This window comes from Solea senegalensis, linkage group LG13 (assembly GCF_019176455.1).
Source record: "Solea senegalensis isolate Sse05_10M linkage group LG13, IFAPA_SoseM_1, whole genome shotgun sequence".
Taxonomy (NCBI): Eukaryota; Metazoa; Chordata; class Actinopteri; order Pleuronectiformes; family Soleidae; genus Solea; species Solea senegalensis.
The window spans coordinates 13802568-13823276 of record NC_058033.1 but is presented as its reverse complement, the minus strand read 5'-3'; the positions used below and the strand labels follow the sequence as shown (position 1 = coordinate 13823276).

Sequence of the window (20709 nt, the reverse complement as noted above, 5' to 3'; positions counted from 1 at the left end):
ATTTTGTGTTCTTCTCCACACCCACCTCGCCTCTCTCAGTCAAAGCGCTTATCAGAAATTGGACACCCCAGTGACAAATTGAGCCTGCGATTAAAGGGAGAAAGAGGAAAGCTTTGTTAAGTGCTGCTGATTGGGATCCCAGGCTACCCTCACACACACACCAGAGAGCAGTGTGTGTGTGTGTGTGTGTGTGTGTGTGCGCGCGTGTGTTTATGTGTATGCTTGGTACAGAGCCAATAGCAGAGCTGACACCACCACCACTTCTCCCATTTTCCCCTCTCTCCAGGTGTTCCCACGGCTTACATTTCTGTTCTGTACCAAAAGAGTACTCAGCAAACAAAATCCAATCAATGCAGCTGTTCCCACCTCTATCTCTCACAAATACACCTGTACACACATACTCACAGACATGTATTACATACATTTTGCAAAGCATATCTACATGAGCAAACAGACCTAGCGACTTCCTCTTGTCTGTCCAGGGCCTTCTTATATATACATCTATATATATACAGATGCATAGAACAAAAACAAATTAGGACTTTTCTATGCGTTTGTCCCACACAGACTAATTTCACTGACCTGGCATTATTAACCTGGCCTGGCCTATTTGCGAGCGTTGCAGTACTGCTTTAGGGGAGTGGCTCTGTTAAGCAGAACTGTGTGCAAGCGCTGACACTCACAAATCATCCTAAAAGGGCTTAACACACAAAACCAGCTTCCAGAGTTGCACCGGCTCGCTTTTAGAGATTTATCTGCTGTGCCATTATACTAACTGCCCTCTCGTCTATAAGAGCTGCACTGTATATACCAATACAAACACAAGAGACCTTAAATAGACCTTATCTTTGGTCCAACTCTGCAGACCAACCAAACAATCCTTTAAATTGACATTCTTTATATCTTACCAACTGTTGTCATATCATACAGAGTATCAGAATTGGTTAATTTCTGGTCTAAATCACTGGATCGGTTATTAGAAAAGAAAAACTCAGTGCAATCAAAAATCCTAAATAGCCCATGAATGCTTCAATAAGCACAGACGCTAATACATTTTAATAAAAAGCAGCAATTGTTTTTAAATGAGTTGTATCGTGGGCTATATATTTCTTCTTTATGGGAACAGAATATTTGTTTTATGTATTTGTAATGTGTTTAGTAGTTTAAATTATTGTATCAGTAACAGTGTATTTTAACAGTATCGCACATGACAAAGACAGATCTAGCCATGCCCAGAAAACATGCAAATAAAAAACTATAATAACTCAGCTACTCAATTATTCATGAACAATTGTCCCCAAAAGATCTTTAGTCAACCACAGGTTCATTTCCTCAGTTTAATTTCTTCTATTTTTTTTGGTTTATAAAGGTTACGTTTTGTTGGCCGATGAAAAAGCTCTCACCATGATTCCACTGAGGCACACTGGCTCAGTTAAAGGTGTGGATTATGAATGCATGTCTATGGGATTTGATGCACTGAACTGGTGAAAGTACTCTGCTGCATTGAGACGTGCAGATATTCAAGTCGAAAAACAAACCCCACATGCCCTCTCCAAACCCTGCTGTGGATGTGTTCAATAAAAGCTCATCTGTCTCCTCCCTCTGCCTATGGAAGGCTGGTAAGGTCAGCCACCCTCGTAGCAGCTCTGACATTCAGTCTCGCCTCCAGCGAGAAACCGAAACCTCCAGCAAGTCCCCCTCGCACCTACAGACTAGCCAAGGAATACAAGAGATCTTTCTCCACTGGACATGCTTGTGTGAGATTTGTTCCTTTTGCCCCTGGCGACACATAAGACATTTGTGGTCTCCTCTTCATCTCCTGTGTATACGCGATTAACCCTCCTCCGCCAGCTCTTTCCTCAGCAGACACCAGCTCGGGGGCAACGGGCAGCCAGCCTGCGACTCCGTGGAGAGCCAGGCAAACACAGGCCTGGTGTGGCAAACATCTCACGTCCGTGCCTGCATGGGAACATCTGGCCCTCCCAGGCTCACAGGACCCTCCATCTGTCTGCCTGTCTGACTGTTTGTCTGTCTGTCAGACTGACTGACTGACTGACTGACTGACTGTCAGCCTACACACACTGTTGGTGTGTGTTCTGGTGTTGTCATGGCACTAGAGTTTTTTACTCCTACACATTTACTGGTTCTCTAAACAAAAGCAAGCACTCCACCACCTATACCAGTGCAAAAATGCCAAATGTCACAAAACAAAGAGACATAGTTATCACATTTATTGTGATAACTAAATTACACTTTTTAACAACACAAAATGCACTGATAATACGGTGCGTCAAAAACTGTCAAGTACTGAAAGATGTAAAATGTCTGGTCAGACTTCTTATCTTGGTTAGTTTTTTCTTTTTGCCAAGAGCTTGATGATAAAAAATATTCAAGTCAAATCAAAGCTTTTTTTTTTTCCCTACTGTGGTGCGCCTACACCTCGACACCATACATCATATGTATGTATATATACAGTATATATATATATACATACATATGTATGTGTGTGTATACATATATATATATATACACATACATACATACATATATACACATGGTGGTGTACAACAGGAACTACTCAGGTTGTGCGCAGAGTTGAGTAACACAACCCCCTCAGGTTGGTGCGAGCAGGCAGTTGGCTGCGTTCTTTGAGATGGTATATGATGGACAAAGGAGAGCTGTACTCACAACACCATGATATTTCTGTTTAAGGTGATCGTACAGTCAGAATGTCATGCCATTCCAGGCCTAATTGAGACTGGTTTATGGAAAATATGTTTGTTGATACAATGAAGGCTGCATACAGTTTAACCTTATTGCATTTCAATATCTGCATTTCTGCAGATCTAAGCTTATTTAGAATCAACACCATACTGAATCTTTAACAGGAAGTTCACGGTGGCAAAAGTATCGTGTGTATAGTCCTGAATATATAAAGCTTAAATGAAAATATTCAATCTCCTCTTGTTGTTTGTACCACTGAGATAGAGTCATATGAGTAATAAAGTTAGCCTGGCTGATAAAAGCTCTTCCCATCTCTCTCTTTCACACACACATTTTCTTGCATCACGCCTGCTAATACAGATCTCCCTCCTGCTGCCGTCCAATGATTAAAGACTGATGAGGCATGCTCAAAGCTCTGTGTCACTGAACACTGCATTAATGCATCCAGTAGCAAATTTTTTGCAATCGACCCCCATTCTTTGAATAAGGACAGAGCTATCAATCAGGCACTAGATAGCCATCACCAGACACAAGCTGATAAAGTGGAGAACTATGGAGCTAATGATGAATGGATCTTACCAATATGATCACATTATACTATGACAGTCTGCTGAGAACACGTGACCTTTAAACCTTTAAAACCTTTAAAACCTTTAAAATCCTGGGCAACTTTTTTGCCAGTACTTTGCAATGCAAAAATGGAGAATATGCAAACTGCTGTTGCTGGTTATTGTGTGAGAACTTGTGTTTTTTAACATCGAATCTGTGCGAGTGACCTTCTGTCGGCCTGCTAATTGGAGTCTCTACAAAGAACAGCAACCACCTCCCCTAAATACTGCACCGTAGAAGGGACTGCGAGGCGGAGGGAGGAGGAGATGGCAGTGGCTGCAGCTGAGGAAAAGTGAAATTTGGGTTTGAAAACTGAAGTTCCAAATACAAAATGAAACTTGCACTGCAGTGAGAGGGAGACAAATGAGCCCTTGGTAAACACAGATGGTGAAAAGCATCAAGACGACACTGTTTTGATATTAAAATTTATCACGGAATCCATAATAATGAAAAATAACATGTCAAGCCATGTAATGATAGAAAGTATAAATGGAGTAATAGCTTTTTAGATTTCTCTCCGGATTAAAAGTGAAGCGTGATATCATTATTAATATACACACTATTACACGCCGTAATATTAACATCGCCATGTGATCACAGTGATGGATATCATGAGATAAACGCTTGATATTTAACACACCATAGTTACAACTAGGGCTGCAAAAAAAAAGTTAATTTCATCTTAAATCATCCAGTTATTTTTTTCTTGGTTATTATTATGAAAGGTATTTTGAAATGTTAATGATATTACCAGATGGTTTCTTTATTAGATATTCAGTTTATTATCAAATAACAAAAAACATCCACAATTAAGAAAGCCTTTTTTTTTGTTTCATTACTTACTCAAACAAATAACGTGTAAATAATCAAAATAAAACAGTTTCATCTGTAGTTAGAGTTATGTGTGGCAGAGATACTGTGACTCCATTGAGTAAGTCTCAGATTTAGTCAGTCTTGGGTTGTTTATTCACATCTAATAGTCCACTAGATGAACCAAACCTTTTGAATAACGTATTCCCCCTCCTCACCTGAGGTGGAACTGCATCAAGAATGACTAATTTAACAAAGTTTTATCCCTTGTTGCAGCATATATGTTCACATAAAACGATAGGATCTGATGCAGCTCCATGTTTTGGAGGAGGAGGAAACAGAAGTTGTCCTGCATTAACCAACAGCTGAGACTTCTTGATGCAGCGCCGCCTCAGGCAAGGAGGAGAATACGTTATTCAAAAGGTTCGGTTTGTTTCACTAAAGTGCGAAAGTGTGAAAGGAAACTCGGAACCGGCGGAATGTTGCAACCCCTAACTAAACTCCCAATCATGCCGACTCTAGCGTACTATTAGTTGTGAAAACGACCTTAAAGTCTTAAGAGTCTTTATAGCCTTGATAATCACCAGAAACAACTTAAATGTCAACAAAAAACAGCAGGTCTTCATAATAGTAGGTCATTAAAAACAATGCACCTCCCCCCCCCCATATATTCTTCTATTTTAGTAACTAAACTGTTAAAATCTAATAAACTCATGGTGGCATTTAAAAGGGAACGTGGGTCAGGCAGGTTTTATTTATTTTTTGGGTCCAGATTTAGGGACTGCCGTCCACATTACCTGCCATTTTACAGGCCCTAAAATGGAGGAGTTTTCAAACACTGCTGGCTCCAATTGTGTTTCAAACATCCGGGGACTCATTTTAGTCTCGACAGGCAGAGACAGAAACCTTTGGAAATGATGACGCAAAGTTACCACATTCCCTACCTGGCTGGTTCTTATTGACTCGGATTCTATATCAGCTGTCAACACAAAGCTCCATGAAGACCAAAGAAATCCCTGCTCTGACTTTTCACCATAATTGTTTCTCATTTTTATCCAAAACTATGCAAAACAACTGCTTTATGGCCAGTCTACCTGAATGGTAAATGTGTATTAAGTGTTTTAGTGTGGATAAAAATTATTTCTGACTCAGAGCTGAAACAGTAGTGTAGACACAGGTTAAATTTAACTGAAAACGCCGTATTGAAATGACACTTTGTCGTCCGAGTGTGCCAACACTACATTAAGGCCACTTCCTAGCAATGTGTATTTAAAAAAAAAAAAAAAAAGGAGGTACAGGAAGTCATTCTGTAAAAAACAAGACACTGAGAACGTGTTTACGGTGAAATGCACACTACTCTATGTTACAAGACATACAGTGAAACTGGTAACCATTTTAAACTGGGCGTGTGATGAATCTAGTGAATGAGACTTTGAGAGCAGGGTGGCCATGAATAGAGGGGTCTGCATTTAATTTTCTAATCCATCATTCCAATTGTACTCTGTAACAAAGGGAGAGGAGAGTGGTGGGGCATTCAGAGGCAACGGAGCATGTTGAGGGGTGCGTGTATGGTTCTCCATGGAGCCGGAGAGGCTGTGGCCCTTGGCCTTAAAAGCCCAGGCAGCAAAGAGGAGAAAGGGCTGTGATGAGCTCAATATAGGCAGGACTAATCCCTTCATGGCTAAAGAATTGTTTAACTGTGTTTGACTGATTAACCCAAACCCCTCGATTCCACTTACAATCTATTTGTTCGGTTAACGCTCCTGCGCTCGCCTGGGCTACAGTGTGAGGATGTGCTGAAGTGCTGGTGAGAAAGAAAAGGAAATATAAAAAGAAGGAATGAGTGTGACAGAAACAAAGGGGTGGATCCAAAGCAATCCATTTGGAGGAAGCGGAGAGAAGTCAAAGGGACGGCTCCAAATGGACACAGCACATGAGTTCCTGCAAATCAGCTGTTGCTAACATTCAAAAGTCAGAGAACTCTTGCTTCCAGAGCTTTCTAGTAGAAGGTCTGCAGCAGCGTGTCAGCAGCTCACAGTTTTTGCATGTAGTGGTTCTTACCACTTCATGGGAAATGGCAATTTAAAAGGCACTCTCCCCTGCGTGGAAAAAAAAGAGGTTGCCAGGAAGATTAACCCAGCTTCCTTTTATAGCCTCTGACAAGAGGTTAAATCACACATTAAACCGCCTGAAATGTCTCCTAGTAATTAGATCAAGAATATTACTCTCCCTTCTTCTCCTTGCAGACTGCAGCTGATCAAAGCCTAATGATGGTGTCAGTGCCATAGGCAGTGCTGGCTGGGTAAATCTCCCCATCGGGATAGCAATCTGTCAGGGCCGCAAGCCCTGCTAAACAGCGCAGGACATGAGTATAATGGTGCTTGACACAAAGTAGACTAAATGGACCACATCTTTTACCAACAAGCTATCCATCAGCAGTGGATCATTAAAATTCAGAGTAATGATTAAACATCTCTTTGTTTTGGGTCGAGAGCAGTGTGTTTGTATGTACACAGTCAGATGTGAGATGATCAACGTGAGAGAGATGTTGCTGACATCTGGGAGTTTCCCGACACCGGTGAAACCCACCACCACCAAGCGTGTCTGCTGTCCTCCCATGCCAGAGCAGATCTAGGCACGTAGTCAGCACCTGGTCCCACGGTGGGGTGAGGGGCCTACCGGCTATTAATTACAGAAAAGCCTACATGCAGAGCAGGCAAACCCTCGCAGACCGTGGGATGTCGGATACACAGCACGACGCATGCTTCTCTGTCACACAGCAACATGACCTGCCTCAGGACTCTTTACACACGAGTACTTTCAAGTATGCCTTTCAATTTGTGGCCCACCCCTCTTCCTCTGCCCCCACCCCGTCTCCCTCTCTATCTCAATCTCATTCTGCAGATGTTACACTACTTCAGGGGATATTTTTCCGACTAATGCAAAATGGTTGTGCAGCAATGTGATAAAAGTTGACATTTTCCTTTGCTGATTCAATGCTTCCTTTGTAAATAACGTCACCTTTTTAGGTATGCACACGAAAGGCTGCAAACGCATCACGCATAATGGTCAGTTTCACCATTTTGCTCTCGAACTCAATGGCCGCAAACAAAAGGGGGAAATGGCAGGAGATATGGCGATCATTAATTGTTGAAAGATGTCTGACAAAAGACCTGACAGGTTTTATTTTCCCCAGCAAAACCAGCTCTTAAAAAAAAGTGTGTGTGTGTGTGTGTGTGTGTGTGTGGGGGGGGGGCCTTAACAACAGACTCCAGGAAGAGATCTGACCCCATTTTTTAACCCCATACAGGTGGGACAGAGCTAACACAGGAAGCTTAAGTGCTATTCACAGCACACAGCTCTCAGGGATCATTTGAAAGGGCACAAAGAAAGCTCAATGCCAGTTAAGTGTATTCTTATGTGCAGAAAAGCCGATCCTCTTGAACACATTGATGGTAAAGAGTCAATGTGGATTAAAAGTACCTGGTGAAGGGTTTTTTTTAGAGTCACAATGTAAAGTAAATGTGTAACGACACTGTATTGTGCTGTGAAAGCGTATAATTTAAGAGTTGTGGTTCAAAGTTTAAGAAGCAAATCCTAAACCTCTTACTGCATAAAGAAAAAAAATAGAAAAAGGAAACACATCTATTGTGCAACCAACAATCTACATGCTGAAAATCCAAAGGTTATCTCGATGAAGCGCTGATGTCGAGTGTGGTCGCGCAGTTCAAGAGAATAATGCAACTCCTGTCTGATCGTCGCTTCGGCGGAGTCCGAACTACAGAGTTGAACTATGAACTGTGATTATAGCCAAACACGCTCCCCCACAGAGCGACAACTGCATCTCTGCACATTCCGGGGAAACACAGCCAGCTGAAGACAGCAAATACACCAGAGAGGAGGAGACATAAACAACATAAGCTCGTTTGAGAACCGCACCAATGTTTACTGTCACACTAATTCATCCCCTCCGCTTTAACAGCAGTGGTAGTATATCAGCATGCAGTACAGAGGGGCTGCTGATGCCACAGGTCTGTGTACAAAGGGCTCAGTCACAGGCTGGAGAGATTGTTTGGACAATGTAGGTGTCAGACACACTGCCTGTTTGGAATAATGATTCAGTGCAGCCTCCTTTATCATGGAGGTTCAATAAAAATACTAACTTGTTGTTTTTTTTTGGAATGTTCCCGTTGAGAAAACACCTTAAAGAAATGTCTGCCTTGTTTGACTTTGCACATTGCTATCAGAGAGAAAAGTCTTTATTTGCTTCAAACAGGCAGTGAATGACATGCCAGAGATTAGCCTCCGAAGGTCATGGTCTTAGCCCATCCTTTCATCCGCTTTTCACAACATAACCCTGGGCCCTTTTGAACAACAGGAAGAATGTCATCTGGTTACTTTTCAAGGCACGGAGATACCATTCACTGTGGCCAACAATGGCGGCAAACAGGACCAGAGGGTTCGGAGGTTACAAAGGGCCCCATTCGCTCTGCGGTGCAGTGGATGCTCACAGGAGGAATAAAAAATTTTTTTAAAAATACACCCACACACCGAGGCCTGGAGAAGTGCTGCAACTGATGATAAACTGAGGAGGGTCATGACAAAGTACCCGGCACTGACCAGTCACCTCAGAAGCTCTCTCAGTGCAGCCTTCGTCCTGCCTCATGCCTCTTAGCACCCAAGCCTTCAGATACATTCACTGCTTTCTCATTTGGGAGAAAGTAAAGCATATGATAACATAAACTCCATGCTTCAGGGTACTGTGTCCTGGGAAACATTACAAAAGCCAGAAAAAAACCCTGAGATTTTATCACACAGCTTCTCGCACTGACGGTGCATAAATCTCATTGCATTCTTACTGCAAGAGAAAACGTACAATTTGTGTTCAAAGACAAAGCTTAAACAAAAAATATCTGCTATTATTCATGTTGTAAGGCTCGTCACAAAAAGGCTCTCCGACTTCAACCAGAGCTGAAATCCTTCACCAATTTAATCTCTAATGAAGTCTCTGAAATATTAAAATTAAAGCCCAATTAGCCGCCAGCACATTACATCTCCTTCCTCTCTAACCCTGTGGTAGCACAGTCCTATCTTACATCTGCACCAACTATGACACTATGAGTTCACTCTATCTCTATCCCCTTCCACTTGATATCCCTCCACAGCTTTGCTGATACTTTGTTGTGGCATTCTCTCTGACCCCACAGACCGGGTCAGACTCTGAGCCTCTCTGGTGCTGGCTAATGATGCCCTGATATGTGCAGTTGGCATGGGTGTTGGAAAACTGCAGCAGTAGCTGCGGACATGCTAATGGCATCTATTAGGAATACTTAAGAGTGATATGGAACTTGCCTGGCAACCGCTGACTACAGAAGTCTTGGTACTGGTGGGGTGGAGATTGTCTGTGAATGGTCAGTGATCCAATTGAGAGACAGCCTTATCTTGTGTCATAAACAGATAACTGCATCTGCCCTGCTCTTCTGCTGTTCCTGTGAGATGGAGGCTGATAAATAACCTCGCCGTCTCCACCGCCTTCCGACAAGCTTGATCAGACAGATGCGGCCCGAAACTAAGCCCCGTTCCTCCTGCTGTGTTTGTCATGGATATCACCAGGAGGCTCAGATTCCTCCCTGATTACCCTCAAGCTGAAGACACAACAATTTCAGGAGGTCCTTTGGTCTTTGGTGTTTTCTAACATCAGGTTGCAGGCCTCCCTGACTTAAGGCCTTGGTTTTTTTACGATTACGCAAACTACCCAGCAAGGGAGAGGATTTTTATCCTAATTGGACCTGCTGGGTCAAATACAAATCCATGCAAAAAAGAATCCATGAATAACAGTGACATGTAGCAAAGGCAGACACAATGTGTGTCATGAAATGCGTCCTATCGCCTGCAGTTATTTGGCGCAACATAAGATAACCCGTGTAAGGCAAATTATGCAGCATGTAAGAGCTGACCACACTGTGAGCCCTGCAGGTCAGTCCCTTGTTTTCAGAGGTAACCAGAAGTTGCCCATGGTTTCCTAAACACCTGATCTGGATATATCATGTGGCCATAGCTCTGACCTGCGCTTGACCCTCACACCGTCTCCTGACTTTGCACACTCACACAAAGGCTATCAAACATCTGCTCCATGTCTGTAACCAGAGTCATACAGCTGAGAGGGCATTGGGTAGCCTCAGAGACCGTCTCTCTAAAAGCTGGGTGGCTAAGTGGGTGAGCGTGGGCTGACGGCTGCACCGGTGACTGGAGGAGTGAAAGGTGCCGACAGCTGGCAGATCATTATATGTACCTGGCAAAATCCTGACCTGCTGTCCAGGGTAAAGAAAAAGGTGAGGTGGTCATCCTCATGCCTCGCTATCTGATATTCAGCAAATGCTGCTCGTCTCAGTTGACCGGGGAGAGGAAAACACAAATGTGCTATGCAGATAAACACAGACAACACCTGCAAGACATTTAGCATGCACATTGCTCCTGCTGGAATATGAAAGGAACTAATGTCTTGCATTGGGAGAATGCACGCACATTTTCCCCAATTCAAGTAGCATCTCTGAAATGCTACATCAAATGACTGGCTTTGAAAAAGCCCAAAATAAGCATCAGCCAAGAGGCTCATTGCAGCGCAAAAAAATAAAAAAAATCACTGCATGAAAAATGTGCTGGTTAGCCGAGCCATTTCACAGTCAACAATCACAGAATCAGGACTGTTTCTAATCAATGTATTTTAATGAGCTCCCTGTGAATCCCGACAACAGCTGAAACATAAAAGCTGCTCAAGTTCCCTGGTTCATTCTTTGTACCTTGTAATCTGTTATTCATACTATTGCTCTGAAGTATCCAAGAAATAAAGCAGAGCTTTGATGTTATCCTCCCACTACTTCTGTCTGAAACAAGGCATCAGACAGTGTGGCTGTCCTTCTGAAACACAAAAACATCTGGGCTTTGGTGTACGGTGCTCAGTGTGATTGATTTTGCTCTGTGAAACCCACTGTCACACGTTGCCCATTTGATCACAGGAAGAAAGTTTTGCAGAGTAAGGCTGCATCCACACTAGTCCATTTTCATATCAATATTGTTATAGTTCATTTAACTCTGCTGTGGATACTGCATTTGCCTAGCATTTTCAATCCTGAAAATTCCACGGCTGAATTTTAGAGACAAAGACCACATGTGTCAATGTGCATTTTCCGCAACACTTAAAGCACAGGACCAAAGCAGCTACAGCAGCCAAGATGCTGCAAGAATTTTAGAGGAAATGACTCCCATGTTACCAGTATAAATCAATAGGATACAGATTAATATATTTGCAGTGAATGGCATACAAAAAAGAAGAAGAAAAAACAGGACAAACAGGTCAAAGGGTCAGCAGGACATGACTCACAGGCAGAGGAGGACTGACACATTGAAAAGCCGTGCAGAGATCTAATTAACACGTCCACTCAACTGGTATTCCAATTCTGTGAAACGGCATCATTTTCTTCAATGTCGACCTGCATGACACAAACAAATGGAGCAGGTGATCCTGAAATCTGGGCTAAATCTACAGACTTTATAAGCACGAACGAACACACGCACACACACACACATCCCAGGCTGAAACAAGACTGAGCACAAACTAACTATAATCTATCAGCCCTTGTGCCCGTATCACATTTTCACTTACAACACTAAGCTTTAACTACACTTGCATTCATCTTACATTGTATGCAATTCAAGACTTTATTACCCTTTGCATTACAATATCTCACAGTATCTGCGAAGCATTTCACTTCCATTTTTCTAGGTGTCTGTCTGATTGCCGTCATTAGAGGCAAACTGCATTTTACAGATGGGGAGAGGCCTTACAGTCATTTGCTGCTAAGACCTAATTAATCTTCATTGTGCTGGGAAACATAGCACCTCAATGCAAAAAGTATTCCTTCCACGGGTTAATTGCACAGTGTCTGGGGACCAGAGTTTCCCAGACAACATGGTCTAAAATTTGATTATATACTTTAAATACTATAAATCTTGAAGAAAAAATCTATATTGGAAAAAAAAGTCAGAGCACATCTCATGCGCTGACATTAACCGAACAATCTCACCTTTGTTATAGCAAACAGTAATATTAACTTTATTTATACGGCACTTTGTGGAACAAAGTTACAAAGTGCTTTACAGAGTTATCATTTAATAAATTAATTAAAAACAGAGTAAAAATGGTTCAAAACAGAGTTTACAAAATATGAAATGTATACAACAATCACTCAATAAAAATGATGATAACTGAGACCCAATAAAAGCTCATACATTTTTAAAGGGGATTTAAAAAGATGGGTAAGAGCTTGCCAGTCTGATCACCTCAGGCAGGTTGTTGCAGAAAGTGAATGTCAGCCTGGGTTAGTCTGCCTTTGAATGGGGATAATACAATAATACTGTGGATTGTTATCACTATAGGTCTGATATTGATCAAAACCACTGGATTGGCTACAGGGGGGAAAAAAAGGTACTATCCTATATAATCCAGAAAGTCTAAATATAACTGAGCACAGGCAACACAGAGAGTTATGTGCCACCCCCGTCATGTGACCAGGATGTAAGTGAGGGCTTCACGTCTATAGACTGATAGAGAATGATAGATCATTGTGTTTTTGAAATGGCTGCTTATAGCTAAATCATAAATACATTTACAGCTGCGACTAATGATTATTTTCATAATGGATTGATCTGTCGATGATCTTCTCGATGAATCAAGTTTGGTCCAAAAAATGTCAGAAAATGTCTTGACGGCATCAAATGTCTTGTTTTGCCCACATGCCAGATTTATTCAGTTTTAATTATTTCATTGTTATACGGAGCGATTAATCGTTTATCAAAATAGTTGACGATTAATTTAGAAATCGATGAATAATCGATGTGTTATTAATAGCTAAGTTGATGTAAAAGACTGTGTCAGACTGATATCGGTATCGATTGAAATTCAAGTTTATGATATCAGTATCAGCATTTAAGAAAAGGTTGTATATAAGTCGTGAGAGCAGTAAAACATGCTCACAAGCAAATAAAATGACTGTGCAAAAAATCTTTCAGAGGAAGAATAACAATGTGATATGCATATATCATATGGTTGAAATGGCCTGCTGCCAACTAGTGGTTGGAGGCTTAAATACAACACAAAACCACTGTCAGAAAACCACTTGCAAGAATATTTGCATATCAAAATGCTTTAAAGAACAGTATCACACCATTAACTACCATCTTAATATATATATTTTTTTCTTAAACCCACTAAAAGAAGCACCATTTTTGTTTGCCATTTGCAGATCTGTTCTAAAAAGTTTAAAAACAACAACATTTAATTCAAGTTCAGTATCACCACACTTAGTGCATCAATTTGAATGCGAAAGTGCAAATTAATACTAGGCCACTTTTGTGACTTTACTACTGTCTAAGGTTAAGAAAAAGTGATACTAAATTATAAATAATGCAATTTATAGTGTTGTATACCGGCTACTTAGAGGTGGCCCCCCAAATCTAATTCTGCTTAGGGCCCCATAAAGGCATGTGCCGGCCCTGCTAAGAGCCAATGAAGGGAAGCAAACACAAGAGTTATCAGGTCTTTCTTTTTTTCTTTCTTTCTTGTTTGAGTCCTGTTTGAATCTGCATTTTGGACCAATTGTAATTTTGGGACCTACATGATCAAAGGGTGTGACATCCTGGTCCAGGCAGGAGTAGAGACTTCATTCAAAACTACACAGATTAGGTTCTTTCTCTGGTCTACAACATTCCAGTTTGATCATCTTACCATGAGCAGCAGAGTTAAGCCGATCACGTCCATAGTCACATCAGTCACAGAAGTCATATCCGTCAGGCTTCCATGTCATTATATGTCATATTGCGACCTGCACAGTCATAAAGCCAGACCCGGAGCAGCCAAACACAACACGGACACGCTGTGGCAACATTAACATTCCGCCGTGTACACATCAGACTTGAAGGGGGAGAAACATCGATAGGATCCCATTAGTTAAGTGCGCCCTTAGGATACCCGAAATTTGATCAGAGAAAGACCCTCTTCTCCTCCTCCCAGACACTAACAACCAGACGTTACGGTGAAAGAGAAGCCAGAGCTGCTCTCATCCTCCTCTGAAACTACTCCTCCTCCTTCTCCTTCTTCACCTCCTCAGTGGTCGAGGTTGTGCGGCAGGATCAGTAGGACGAGCCCGGTGACGTCAACCCTTTTGTTATCACCTTTAACACTTGCCTCTGCAGGTGCGAGAGGCGCGGCCACAACATCTGGCTGACACTAAATTTGGATCCACGCATGCACACACACACGCACATTCGCGCAGGTCCCGATAAGTGCGTGAGTGATGGTGGTACTAGCAGGGGGGACAACTTAGTGACAGCTACACTGTGAAAGCCAGGAATAGACTGAGATAACCAACTTCAGCCACAGTCACTGTTGGAGCTCACTGTTTCTCGCCATCACATTAACAGAATACATGTGATGACGAGGAGGCTAACGCAGAGACACACAATCAACACTGGTTTGTTGTCACGTTGCAATAAACTACTAGCTAAAGCAGCTCAGCCACACAAGAGCAGTTTCATTCAGTAAACTGCAGCTTGTAACAGGAACATTCAGCTCATTCATTGTCCGAATAAAACGCGTGACTCCTGAGAGCCAGCGAAGACTCTCAGCAGGTCCACGGACACTTAGAGAGGAGCAGTGAACCTGCGTGTCCCCACAGAGCAGCTGACTGACTGACCGAACCAGGCTGCTGGCTACAGCTAACCTAACCTAGCCAAGCCAGTCTGAAACATACACAGTCCCATTGTTGCCTTCTCAACCTTTCCTGACATTTTGTGCCTCACTTTCAGTGGATGTCACGCAGTAGCGGGCGACAGGCGACTTGTAAACATGCGACTACTTACTCTCCGTTCACCTCTGCGAAAAGCATCGTTTAGTGCGTCGCCATGGTTTTTAAAAAACGGACAGATTTTCCTCCCGTTGCCCTGCGCTGCCGAATCACTGCTGCTGCTGTCTGCGGCAGCAACTTTCGGCGCATGCGCAATACCCGTGACTGGTCCAGACTGTGCTGTGTGCTGCACAGAGCAGACGAGGGATTTAAAGGTACAGTCAGCGCGAAATCTGATTGGACATTTACATGTATGGGAGGGGATATTAACCAAACAATTATAATACTAATAACAACAATTATTAGTATTAGTATTATTGCTGATATTGCTACTACTCATAACAATAAATATTCGATTTTTAGCAGAGGTTGTCAATTTTTTTTTTATCTCAGCCTTGGTCCCCCATGACAGGGGCCTCTAACTCAAATGACCTGGGGGCCACTTAGCATCTATTCTGGTCAGGAGGGTGCTGGTGAAGTGAAACATAAAACAAAATTTTAGAGAATTTCAGATAATTTCAAAATAAAACGGTTTGTTTTGATATGAAACAACATGTATATAGTTCACAGTAAACATTTATGTATCATGCAAAATTAATCTATTAATTAAAGAAATATGTACAGAAATAACACACTTGATATTGAATGGAGGGCCACATAAAATCGAGGGCTAATCTGACCTAAGAGAAATATTAAAATTTTACTAGACGTTTGTACAAAAAAGGGGATTTAAAGCTACACTCTTGTATGACTATTGTGTGTAAGACTGTGGAATGTGAAATTAGTGGATCAAACAATGTTAATTTGTTAATATGATAGGAGTAGTGCATGTTAATGAAAGTTGTGAAGCAGCAGGTAACATAATGTAACAATGCAAGTACACAAAAATAGTGAAATATCCACAATACAAGAATAAAAAGGAGGGTACATCAACTAAAATGTCATATAATGCCCTTGTTTTCCTACAACCACGGTTTTAGATGAGTCCCAAAAGTGCATTAACATCAATTTATTGATTTCTTGTCCAAAATGTGGTTTGGCTATGTGGCACCTCACAGTCTGGTGTGCTCTGGTGTTCTTTTAATTCATGAAAATTAATATGAAATGACTTTCTAGGGTACTGATTCATAGCATACCATGACAAGTGCTTTACAATGGACATAAAATATACCATCAAACTACCTATAAAACTGTCATTTGGTTCAACAAGGTCCAGGGAAGCTATTAAAAACCATCAATTTGACAAGTGAGATAATAATAATGATAATAATTTATGAGGTGGTGGTGATTCATCTGGATTTGATCATTTGTGGGAAAAGTAAACTCAAGGACCGAAATTGAGCATCAAATACTAGTCTCTTTTTTTAAAATACAAATTTATACTTGATTATCTTTACAAGGGAAATTGTGTTCTCTTTTCTCATGGTGTCATTCAACTCACTTTTACTGCAGTGCTGTTTTTTTGGAGCAGGTGAAATTAACAGAATGCAGTTAACATGAATGAATCGTGTTAAATCAGGGCAAGGTGCAGAGCTTCACCATGATCAGCTAAAAAAATGTGCGGCAATGACGTCACGGTTCTCCAACACACTCCATTTGTCATTTGATAATGATAGTATTTGACAACTTCCATTTATCTCTGGGAAAAACTGCTTTCATGTGGGCAGTGTGTGATACTCATTTGATACACTGGCTAAAGATTTGCCTTGAGTTGTTCTACACTTAGATTTTGTGTCATTGAGCTGAGGTCTTTCATTGTATTATGCATCTTGCGGGGAAGATTAAATTCAGTGTGAAGTCTCCGTGGTCAATAGTGTCACATGCTTTGTGATTTGATAAAAAGCTTCTATTTGTGCAGCCTGATGTGTGTGTGTGTAGCCCTCTAATCAAAGACTTATATTTCTGTGACAACTGAAATAAATTACTCCATTACAATCGCCCACCTGCCCTCTCCACAGTATTGATACTGTTTTATTGCCAGCGCGAGACAGATGACATCAGAGACGATGGCTGAGTTTTGAAAGATGCTTGAGAATGTGTGGACATGTAATGTCATATCAGGTTAGAATACTAAGAAAGAAAAGATCATTTGGGGGGGACAAAATGACACACATTAACTCTGCAAACACTTGTGAGACACAGCGCTGTGGAGGATAAGTCCATAGCCTGGGTTTCAGTGTGGACCGAGGCCTATTGTAATATACTCTAGCCAATTTAAGGCTGCAAGCTTCACTTCCCCTATCAGCAAGTGAAAGAGCAGAGAATTTGCTCTGAAAGCCCAATCACACACAACGCTCCGAGTTCAGCAGGTGGGGAAGTAGCAGCAGCAGGCTCCATCAGGCAATAATACAAAGTTAATGATGCAGAATGGTGTCTTTCTCCATACCAAAGAAGACATCAATACAGGATGTTTGAGAACGCTGTTCCTAATTACGCTTTTTAAATTCACCACTGACGTGATTGATGATTTCAAAGGGAGGCATTATTGATCCACTTCACAGACAAGTCCCATCGATTGCAAGTCTAGAATGAATAAAGTTTTTTTTCCCCCTTTATCTCCCCCAGTGAGAGAAAGATTGTACAATCAGAGCATCAGTGTGACCTATATGGGTAGTTTGGGAGCTAAATCACCTCCTTTAAAAAGCGGTCTGAACAAGAACTGAGAAGTGATTGCAGAAATGAGGGCCCTTGGGGGACCTTCAAAACATCAAAACTCAAACCCTCCCTCATTTCTCAGATATGTGAATTTCCTCCGTCCCTTCATTAATCTGTGGGATCTTTTACAAATAACCTACCTGTGTTGAGACTCCTCAGTGTGACAAAAAAGTTGATGCAGTTTTATTGACAGCCAGCCAGCTGTGCAGCATCACGCCTCTCACTGCAATCAGCGGTGAAGGAGTGATGGATGCTCTGACACGCTGACAGATTGTTTTTCCCACCTCTGCTCCCTGTTGACATGCCCCCTTATTGCTTGTGCTTCTTATTGCTTGGACTGTGTTGTTCCTCATGAGCAGTGAGGTCGTCTTATTAGTGCAGAAGCTGTCAATAATTGCATGTCTGACTCCAGGTAGTGTTAATTAACAAATCAACAACGGGACAGAAACTCTGACATCAGCTGCAGAAAATAAGACATTTGCATATTATATTCAGGGGGATTTGACTTTTTCCCCAACATTAATGCTCTGTTTGAATGACACGAAACAAGACTGATTATGAAACAGCCAGCACACAGTGACAGGTCTTCCATGACACTACACGTTGAATCTCGTTGGCAAGTGCTCTTCAGATGGCAAAGTGGGCACCAGTTTTTGTCTTTTTCTCTGGCAGAGCGAGAGCGTGAGTGAGTGAGTGAGTGAGAGAGCTCTTTCTGAAGGCCAAAGTTAATGCAGCCGTAGAAAAAAAAAAACAAAAAAGAAAAAACTCTGATACACTCCCACGTGAAATGGCCATGTGAGGAAAGCCCGGAGGGAGAGAGGGCCTTGAATGAATTTGAGATGGAGCGAGTGGGAGGGAGGCAGATAAAGAGAAAGTTCAAACATTACTGATCCTAAAATATCCTTTTGCTTTCTGGTTCAATTAGAATGAAGCAGTAAGTGTCTGCTGAAAGCTCCATTTTTTGTTGCCCCTTTCCACCGCTGCTAAGCTTTTAGAGTTAGATGATGACAGATTGTGAGCTACCTGATATCCTTCATCATCCTCCCCAGTGGAGGTGTTTGTTCCGCCCTGAGCAAGTCCTCGAGGACTAACAAACAGCCGGCGTGTTTGATGGACTACAGGGAGACATCTGCTCTGCCCAGCTTTGCGACGCAGAATGAAAACAACACGTTACAGTAAATCAATCAATATGCAAACTGTGTCCTTTTGGTCTGATGATTAACCTGACTGACTTTGTGCTTATCAAGTCATACGAACATGTGACTGCGAGTCAGAGAACAGTTATGGGGTGTGACTGTGAGAGAATGTGGTGGTTTCGGTGGCTTCTGGATGTTCAGTATATCCTGAACAGCATTGTCACAACAGTGTTTCAAGCACCCTCAGGGATGAGCTCTGTTCGTGTGTACTCAAGGGACAATGGGGGGGGACACAAAAAAGTCTGCACAGTACAATCTGATTTGTGGTTATTGGCGGACCATCTCACACACAATAATCTGGAGAACATCGCTCCGGCCAAAAGATCCTTTGAGTGCTTTCATTTATTTTGAACTGTTGGCAGGTGTGTTTGTGCTTTGTGGCGACCTGATGAATTGTGAATGACTGATTTATACTTACCTGCTGTCATTCACGAACTGGAAAAACCAGTAGATTATAAACGGTTTAGCAGCAAAATGATGCACGGCTGCAATTTCACCGTAGCTATTTTATAAATGGACATTATTATCCCTGACATTATTTCACAAAATGCTTTCACAACCTGAAGTGCAGCCTTTGTCACTCAAGTGATTTCTCTCTCCCTGCAAGTGTCCTTTAAACTGAATTATCTTCTTTATCTCTCGCTCTCTGTAGCTTCTATTTTGTTCCTCTGTGCTTTGGTCTCATGCAATCATTTTGTGGTCTGTGCTCTCTGGTCTGTGATAGAGTGAGTGAGGCTGAATCTTGTTTTAGTGAACACTATACAGTATGTTACAGAGCAAATATGGCAATTAACTATAATGACAAGACTTAAAAAGTGTTAGACAAGCACATTGTGTCACATATTCAAAACAATGCATATGTGAGAATTGGTGGTGGGGGAAAATAAACAAGGTGTAACAGAAAAAAATAAGATAAAACAATTGTTCTCAATGAATTAAATGTTATTAAAAGTATTAAAAAAGGAATACTTTAAGATTTAAAACATTCATCGAGTATCATTTCTATTATCATAACAGAGAACTTGTCAAACAGACAAAATAACAATTGGTGCATTGGGAAATGTACATGAAGAAATAAAACGTTCTGTTGTTTCAGGCTGTTCAGTCACAAATGGCTCTTGTATTCAGCTATAGACTTTTCACTGTCGCAGATTTTTCCCAATGAACGATAATACACTCTCTAATCATCCTCCTCTTCCTCACATATACTTCAGTCACTGGTATAGCAAAATTAGACCTTTTGTTGTTGTTGTTATTTGTTCCAATTTCTATGCAACTCCGGTCAAATTTCCTCAGCTCCACTGTGATCACATAGCCTGGTTTATACAGTTGAACAGTATTTCAGATGTTCCTTCAAGTACCACCAAAGGAAGCTCACAAACCATGGATTTAGACTAAATCTACATTTAATAAGGCATACTTTGTTGAATTTCTGTCATTGCTCACTGCAATACAATGTGTGTGAATCCCTGTCTCCCTTTGTCCCCCCCACGGACTGTACTTTGCACATGCCCCCAGTACCGTACACCACCCTTGCACAAAATTCTTTTGCACAGCACCTTACCTCCAGAGGTTTAAACTTTAAACTTTTTTAATTTATATTTTGCTAAGTTAAACTGTTGGTTCTTCTTTATTATTCTTCTTATTTGCTGGGCCGACCGGGTTCTGGAGAGACTGATTTTCGTTCTGACCTCATGTCTAATGTGTGTTGGTATGACAATAAAGAAATCTTGAATCTTGAATCTTGAATCTTGTAGCAGCAACACACGTCTTATAAAAGGACATCATACACCCCCACTTCAAAAAACCTGAAC

The 20709-nt window shown here is 41.5% G+C and overlaps 1 protein-coding gene across 3 annotated transcripts in view; it reads right to left on the bottom strand.

Moving 5' to 3' along the window:
• The window catches only part of fam222ba (family with sequence similarity 222 member Ba), a 33984-nt gene extending 18793 nt beyond the window's left edge, over window positions 1-15191 (bottom strand). The window contains exon 1 of one of the 3 annotated variants that reach the window (XM_044041278.1): window positions 15061-15191. The gene's annotated coding sequence lies outside the window, so the exon portion shown is untranslated. Of the gene's footprint in view, window positions 1-11587; window positions 11606-13927; window positions 14493-15060 lie in introns of those variants that run through there. The other 2 variants (XM_044041279.1, XM_044041280.1) reach the window with 2 other exon arrangements.
• Between the last annotated feature and the right edge of the window lie 5518 nt (window positions 15192-20709).